The following is a 7,884-nucleotide window of genomic DNA, read 5'->3' as shown; positions in this document are numbered from 1 at the left end:
CTACCTCGCCAATTTTCAGAAGCTTTAGCTTTGAGGCACTCAGCTGTCTGTCCATATATATTCCAAGGCTAATTTGTGGGTTTTTTTCCAACTGCAGTGATATTTGTATTCAAAGATCTGTAATTAACCCCTGGCCATTCACAACTGGCAGGTAAAATTCTACCTGCTACTGGCGAGACAGAGCAAGAAAGATTAATTACCCAATAAGGAAATTAGAAGATAATTAACAGAGATTTGCAAAGATACATTTTGTCCTTGAAAAGGTAAAAGAAAACGTATTGCTGGAGCTACCAAACAGGTAGAAACCATTTTTGCTCTAAACAGCCCCTTAACCACAAATCTTCCTGTATTCATTTCTAAATACAAATGGCAAATATTCAGAAGTGCTTTGAGTGAACATTACTGATGATGAACACTGCTGATGATAAGCGATACTGCTTTGACAAATATTTCTGCCTCCAGAGCTCTGATTAGACTGATCAAAGCAAATTTCTAAATTACTCATGTATCATGAGATCTCCACAGTTTTGTGGAATTCATGGCACCTGAATTGTACAAGGAACTAAAACTAGAGATCAAAATTAACAGACACAGCTTGTAAAGATAAAGCACTAGAGACAGGCATACAAACACTAAAATGGCTCCTTCATAATCATACAATTATTGGATGCTGTCTCTACAGATGAAGAAATATTGCCTTAATTATGCTTATGCCTACAGACTATGATTAATGTCTGATTTAAGAGAGGCTGTAGTTTAAGAGCAGTAATAGTTTGTCAGCTAGATCCTGAACAGTTGCATCATCTCTCCAATTTATACGTAGTGTATCTTCTGGCATTTTTCACCTTGTACCTGCTCTGTTACCAAGAAAATGGAAAAATCTCAAATATTTCTTATGCTTGTGTTATGAACTAAATATAGTTTTCACAAAGCAGTTTACCCAATACAGCTGTTCTGATCAAAAAGCAAATTGAAAACTTATAAAACTAAAGTCATAACAAAAATGCATTTCTAGGATAAGCAATTACAAAATGCTATATTTCTTTACTTCTCTGAAAGAGAACCTCTTTCAGAGGAAAAATCACCCATAAATGCCCTTTGAGGGTGTTCAAGAAATACTGGTGCCAAATGTCACACTTATATTTCTGCTTTGATTTAGTTTCACACAAACCAGTAAACTTCCCAGCACCCCCACTAAAGCAGCTCCCTCATGGTGCAGCTGGAACTGCTCTTCGCTGCACTCACCCTGCTGCTGCTCCTCGCAGAGCACAAAATACATCCCAGCTGTGTCTCTCACCCTATGAGACAGCTGCTTCCCTGCACAGTAATTAACAAATCCATGATAATAACAAATCCACAAATCCAAAAGTCATGTAACTGTATTGGCTTGGTGACACTGGACTGGGATGAAAATATATATTTCAAGTCCTCCTGGTCTCAGATAAAAATATAAGATTTTTAACAAATTATCACATGAACAAAAGAAAGTATTACACAATTTGATTCAAAGCCTGAGAGCAGAGCAAGCCTCTGGTTTTGGGTCAGCCTGGGAGCACCCCAGCATGAGCAAGTCCCTCTCCTTTATACTTGACTAAACATTTCTCAGGAGTCATTATATCAGCTGGGGAAAAGCAATGGCAGCACTTCTAATCCTGCTAGAAAAGAGTGCCCTGTAGGCCACCTCTGTGAGGCTGCTGAGAACTGCAGCCCAGCTGTGGCATTAGCTGAATGAGGCTCTACCTCATTTCCCAAATCCAAATCTCTGGTGGCTCAGCTGCAAGCTGCAGCACCACAGCAATATCAACAGAAAGCAGGTTTATTGGGTCTGAGCAGAATTCAATAGCTGGGAACCAGTGGGGGAACAAAAAAAAAACAAAAACAAAAACAAAAGGAAACCATCCCTGCTGTCCCTTTGTGTGAAGCAACCAGAAAGACCATAGACCAGTCTATTAAAAAAGAATAATCAGTGCTGTTGTCAATTTAGAAGTTGCAAGTTGTAAGACTCATTATTCCAAGATTCTTTATTTAATTAGAAAAGGAATGTAGCAGATGCGTTCTCTATGTTACATTAAACTAATAATTGAAATGATATGTGTAAAAGAGGTGAAGTTTTCTGCTACAAGCACTTTGATGTCAGAGGAGAGAAATGGTTAGAGGAGACTTCAAGCGTGGCATCCACAGAGTGTGCTGGCAGTGCTATAGATCAAATAAATGCAACAATAATTACCCCTCCCAAAAGAGTAAAAATTTGCATGAGTTTATGCAAATTCGCAAAGGCAATGAGCATCAAATGAGACCTCTACAGTGCTGAGCCAACTGACGCTGCAAGCCTCTGAAGTGACATATCACCATGAAAGAAGATAAGGCCATCTGCTGTCAAGGGGTGGAGGGGGAGAGGGGTGGTGGAGATGGCTAGGGAATGGCAAGCATACTAAAAAAACCTGTGGAGGACAGATGTCTCCATGCCCTCCTTTGTCCTGTGTCATGTACCTAAGGAGAGGCTTTTATGAAACTTCAGTAGCCCCCCTGGACCTTTTGCACTTTCAGATGCTCCATTTTAAAAGCCACCTTCTCTGACGGAGAAGTCCAGAGCCCCAGAAATCCCCACTGTGGCGGTTGCTACCAATTATCAAGGACTCCTCTTCAGTACCTGTTTTATTCTTATATATAGCACAGACCTGGTACATAAACCCATTGAATGCTGCAGAAGGATTTTTGCCAGCCTACAACTTCTTTTGATTGGTGCCATGAAGATGCTTTCAAAACAAGCTGATGCGTGCAAGAAAAAGTCATTCATCAACCAGAAGATACTGTACCCTGCATGGAAGCATCCATTCGTTTGCTGAACAGGAACACAACTTTTATTTCATTCCAGGCTATCTTTACTCATTGAAAAAGACACCCCTTTCTCTGCTCTCTTTGATAGAAGAATGATGGGTGCAGTCATATTTCTGCAAGACATGCAATTTTTTCAACAAGGCCACCAGATCAGGGCTAAAGCATGGAAAACATAAAAACCCAGATGTTGGTTTATGGCTGAATACATTTTTATGGTCAGCATATCTTAGACTGAATGGATGGTTTTGACAACAACTATGCAGCTTTTTTACTCGACACTGAACAGTTTTTCTTTTTTCAGGCAAATTAAAATATCAGTGCGTTCACTCCTCTTTTCTGTTTGATCTGTTCCTAACTGGACACAGAGATTTTAAAGCAACTGATGATCCTACAGTGACCACATTAAAAAAAGTAAACATCTGCCAACCATTACCACAAAGCTTTCTGAGGCTTCTGAGATAATGTTCAACTTGTCCCTGCTCAGAGCAATGACGCATAGAGTGTGCCTGTTGGAAACAGCAGGGTTATTGCAGTATTCTGTCTCCTTTGCCCAAAAATTGTAGAAAAGCTCATCTAACCTTTGCCACACAGATTTCAGCAATTTTCTTTTCTAAGTAGGACAGGCTGACAGGGTTTTGTAAAGCTCTTACAGAAGAAACCAGGTCATCACTGTATTGATAGGCAAACTTCATTGCACTATCAACACATGTCAAGAACAATATTAACTCTTGTCTCAGTTCCAATTTTCCCCCTTTGTTTTTAATTGAATGAAATAAGCAGAAATTAATACAGTTCCTACCTTTTTGCTAAAAAATATACTGGCTATGTGGCTATTCTAAAAAAATGTACAAAAGTAATTTAGCAAAATCCCAGCAGTTTAATCTATTATGTGAAAGAGCAATGGCCAAATCTTAACAATATGAGCCTGAAGGCTTTCTGCTGTAACAGGATTTAGCAATAACTTTTAATTGGCAGTTCAAAGTTAATCCACAAGGGAAAATGTGATCTGGCAAAAGCACTCACTCACAGAATGAAAAAAAAAAAGAAAAAAAAACCAACCCACAACTGTGGGATTTTTTTCCTTAGTAATTTTGCAGCTATTGTTATTGGGAGGCATTATAGAAATAATTGCTGCCTTGTCTCAGTCTAACAAGGCTCTTCTTCTGTGACACATTTTATTCCTTCTGTACTTAATTTCTCTACCAATGAAAAAGAGGGCAAAAGTTTAATTTTTTCAGTTCTCATAGTATATATATATATATATATATTTATAGATATATATAGCTTTATTTAACATACCTTCTGAAGGAAAAATCATAAACAAATCCCTTAGACTAATATTCTTCTCTTCCTTTTTTCTCCCTTGACATCAGGCCACAAGCCTGAATTTTTTTTGTTTCTACTCAAACAGCATCTAAAATGTTTGCAGTGAGGAACCACTTCTCCTCCTACATTTAGCCTAGCAAAAGCCCATAACAGACAACTTTTCTGGATCGTACTCACTGGGATCTGTTCAGCTCTAAATTTCAGCAATTCTGCCATCCGTGGTTTGTCTTCTTCATTCCAGTGAAGTTTCAGACTAACTCATGGTGTCCTTCTTAACAAAGACAACATAAGGGCGCCTCAAGAGAGAACTGTTGAGGTCCAAACCAGCCTCCCACCATTCGACCAAATTCTGCATTGGAAGCTGAGCTTTTGGCAGCTTATGGCAGTTGCCCTCATGGAAATACTAGGAATTCTGATGGCAGCATGTGAGAAGACCAACTATTTTTGTGAGAGTTCAGAAAGCAAATAAGTGTCTGTGTTCCATCTATGACTGTATTAAGAAATACAGAATGTTTCCTACATGTTAGCTGAACAACTCTCGAAAGTTGCAGCTCTTCAACATCTATTTCATATGAGTTATAGATTTTATTTTGAAAAAATATACATACAAACATTCCCCATAAAATAGTTTATAACTACATTTAAGTGACTGATCCCCTGACTTCTCACCTTAAGTTTCATTGAAAAGCAAACATCCACAGCTAATTTGTAAAACCTCAAGCTCTGGGGAAGTAGGGCAGTTTTACCCTCTTACACTTTCAGCCAAAGCAGGGCTGAGCAGAACAGACCAGCCCATTGTTGGTCTGCAGACTGCTCCCTTGCTGGCAAACTACTTCAGCAAGGTGACTGGAAAAATCACAACAGCTTGTCACAAATACAGCCAACATGAGTAAAATCCATGAAAAGGAATACTTCAGAAAAGTGATTCAATTTTTATTAAGTCATTGTACCTGAGAGATGCATTCATCCACATCAATGTGTTATCTCCAAACACAGATCTAAATAAAGTTTTTAAACATGAAGCTTCATGTTTTACAGAACATCTAGTCCAAAAACTAAGCCTGAACTTCTTCTCTTATACATAAATTGAGTAGGAAGGGTAACAATAATATATATGAACAATAGCAAGAAGTTTGAGTCCCTAAAGAATCTGCTATCTAAAATAAATTAAAACAATCTTTTAAATATTAAATATCCTAGGAAAGGTTAATTTTTGAGACAATGTAAAGGTGAATAGGAACACAACTAAAACAAATTTGAATATAACATATACTCCATGTGTCTCATTGATGTTTTAAAATACTGAACACTAAGGTACACATAAATCCTGTCCAGAGACCCTGCACTAATTGCAAAGTTTGATCAACTTTTAACATGAAATATTTCATTGCACATATTAACAGTTATCCTCACAAAATAACAGAACTGCATTAAACTAGTCTAGGAAACATTTCATGTAGAAAAATTGCATTTTACCTGCTCTTCTGAAGAATTCTTGAAGAGCTTCTTTTGTTTGGAAAGAAAAACCTAAAAAAACTGAAAAAAAAAAAAAAGATGCACAGATGTCAAAAATAAAAGACTTGGTTCAGCTGAGGGAGGAGGGAGATGCCCCTCACTTTCTGAAAAGAGAGTTTATTTGAGTAAATGACTTTGTCACTGTGGAATCCATCTCAGTTCTTTGTAGTAAGCATCTCTGGATGGGGAGAGAGTGACATTGCATTCTCTGCACACTCATAAATGAAGCAGGAATTCCCAGATTTGCCATCATGTGATTTCAGTGAGGAACTAGAACTCGACTTTCTCCCAGCACCCGTTACTCTCTGCCCAAACACAGCTCTTCCAAAGCCTGAGATGGCCGTAACAAGTGGCAAAGAGAGAAAGAGCACACAAATCACATTAGCTTCACTGAGCAGACACTAAGACACGTTAGACAGGAAGCAGGAGGAGAACAGAGCAGACGTACCATTATTAGACTGCCACAGAAGTTATAAAAGAACAGATTTAGCAATTCACACTAGGAAAAACTGGGCATATTGGGGAGGGGTGGGGTGGTGGGGTGAGATTTAAGGGAGGGAAATTCACCTTTTCAGCCATCAGAAATTACTAACAAGATTATCCTGACAATCACTCATCCTCGTTCTTTATACTGGAATTTCAAAGGTTTACAAATGCCACTGCAGTACTCAGTGGTATGATAATTAAGCACTACATCAGGCAAACTCTTTGTGCCTCTATCAGACAAAAACTGATAAAAGATGATAACATAATCTACACTCTACATATAGTATATGCCAACTGGAGAAACAGATGCTACATTAATTTCATGGCTACAAGCAAAATAGCTCAAAGGAAAATAATGCAACATTTATTCTTCACAAAGAGAATTATGCTATTGACATTTTGCCCTGAACAACTGCATGTTATTAAACAGCAAGGATGGTTTCTGCTAGCTGAGCCTTCCTAAAGAAGCAATTGTTACTGAAATATGAGTAACCATTTTTGACCTTCTAATACTGAAATATGAGATGAACACTTCCAGCTCCCTCAGGATTATCCATAAGGTCATCAGTAGTTATCTCCAATGTTCTCATTTCATGAGCATCATGCATGTACATCCATGGCTTGTCTCCCTTGCTTCTGGGGAGAGCCGCTTACTACAGGAGTCTGATGAAAGAGTGCGATAAGGTGGACCGTTGTGCATTTTCTGTTAAAGAGTTCCATTTGTGCTGGAGGTAGTTAATCCTCCAAAAGTGTGTTTTTCAAAGCTTTTTTTCCTTCTGTTTTATTTTTTTCCCATGGGCTGTAGAGTACATGCAATAGATGCTCTTTTATCGTAAAACAGGTTCCAGTTTAATCTGATTGTCTACGAACAACAAGGTGACAGTAACTTAAGATATAGGAATTTATTTACACTCCTGTAACTCAAGAAGTACCTGTTCATGTTTTGTGAAGGCAAATCAATTTATACCTATCTCCATTATCACAGTTCAACAACCCCCTGACTGCAGTAGTGTGGCAATAAATCTGCCAGCATGAGAAAGATCTTTTTAATCACAGAAAATATATATTCCATGAAAACATTAATTTACAGGTGTCCTCCCATCCAATTTTATGCATACAAGTAAAACCAGTTCTTCTTTCAAAGATTCTTCTGATACAAAGAAAAAAAAGCCATGGTTGAGGACCCCAGAGCTGGAGATGCTGTAAAAACACAGAAAAAGATGAAGCGTCCCTCTTCACAGATCATGTGAAATGCATGAAATGCAAGAAGATAGCACAGTAAGGAGCAAGTAAGACATCACTGATTGGTATAGTAATTGTAGGATTTCCAGACGGCACACATCAAAGGGATACAGATCGTTCTATTTGCTGTGAGAGTTCACCAAACAGCCATCACCCCACGTAACCCACACTCCATTAAGACTTGTGCTACATCACTGAGTTAGCCATGATAACAGTGGAAGGCCAGGCAGAAGTCCAGAGAATTAGTTAGAGGATGCCACACACACAACGGAGCTGGCAGAAAAACTCTAATTTAGTGGCAGGTTATTGGCATGTGCAATACTGTGGCCTTTACTACGCTCGTAGTAAACATTTGTGATAATTCTCATTCATTCCAGGAATACACTGGAATTGTGAAAGCCAGGGACACAGTGTTGTTAGGTGTCCTTATATTGCTAGAAAAAAAATTTTTTCTTCTCTAATTCTATTTGTAAATTT

At 38.3% G+C, this 7,884-nt stretch overlaps 1 protein-coding gene across 12 annotated transcripts in view; it reads right to left on the bottom strand.

Annotated features, from left to right (window-relative positions):
* Positions 1–6,271, bottom strand: part of OCA2 (OCA2 melanosomal transmembrane protein) — a 191,837-nt gene extending 185,566 nt beyond the window's left edge. For 2 of the 12 annotated variants that reach the window (XM_017728590.1, XM_017728594.1), the window contains exons 1-2: positions 5,781–6,042; positions 5,641–5,700 (exon numbers count right to left, since the gene is read on the bottom strand). The gene's annotated coding sequence lies outside the window, so the exon portion shown is untranslated. Of the gene's footprint in view, positions 1–5,640; positions 6,051–6,127; positions 6,150–6,246 lie in introns of those variants that run through there. The other 10 variants (XM_017728593.1, XM_017728597.1, XM_017728591.1 and 7 more) reach the window with 9 other exon arrangements.
* Positions 6,272–7,884: the final 1,613 nt, after the last annotated feature.

The sequence above is a fragment of the Corvus brachyrhynchos genome, unplaced genomic scaffold (assembly GCF_000691975.1).
Source record: "Corvus brachyrhynchos isolate BGI_N302 unplaced genomic scaffold, ASM69197v1 scaffold92, whole genome shotgun sequence".
Taxonomy (NCBI): domain Eukaryota; kingdom Metazoa; phylum Chordata; class Aves; order Passeriformes; family Corvidae; genus Corvus; species Corvus brachyrhynchos.
The sequence above is the reverse complement of the archived record's forward strand: the minus strand, read 5'-3'. Positions and strand labels throughout refer to the sequence as shown.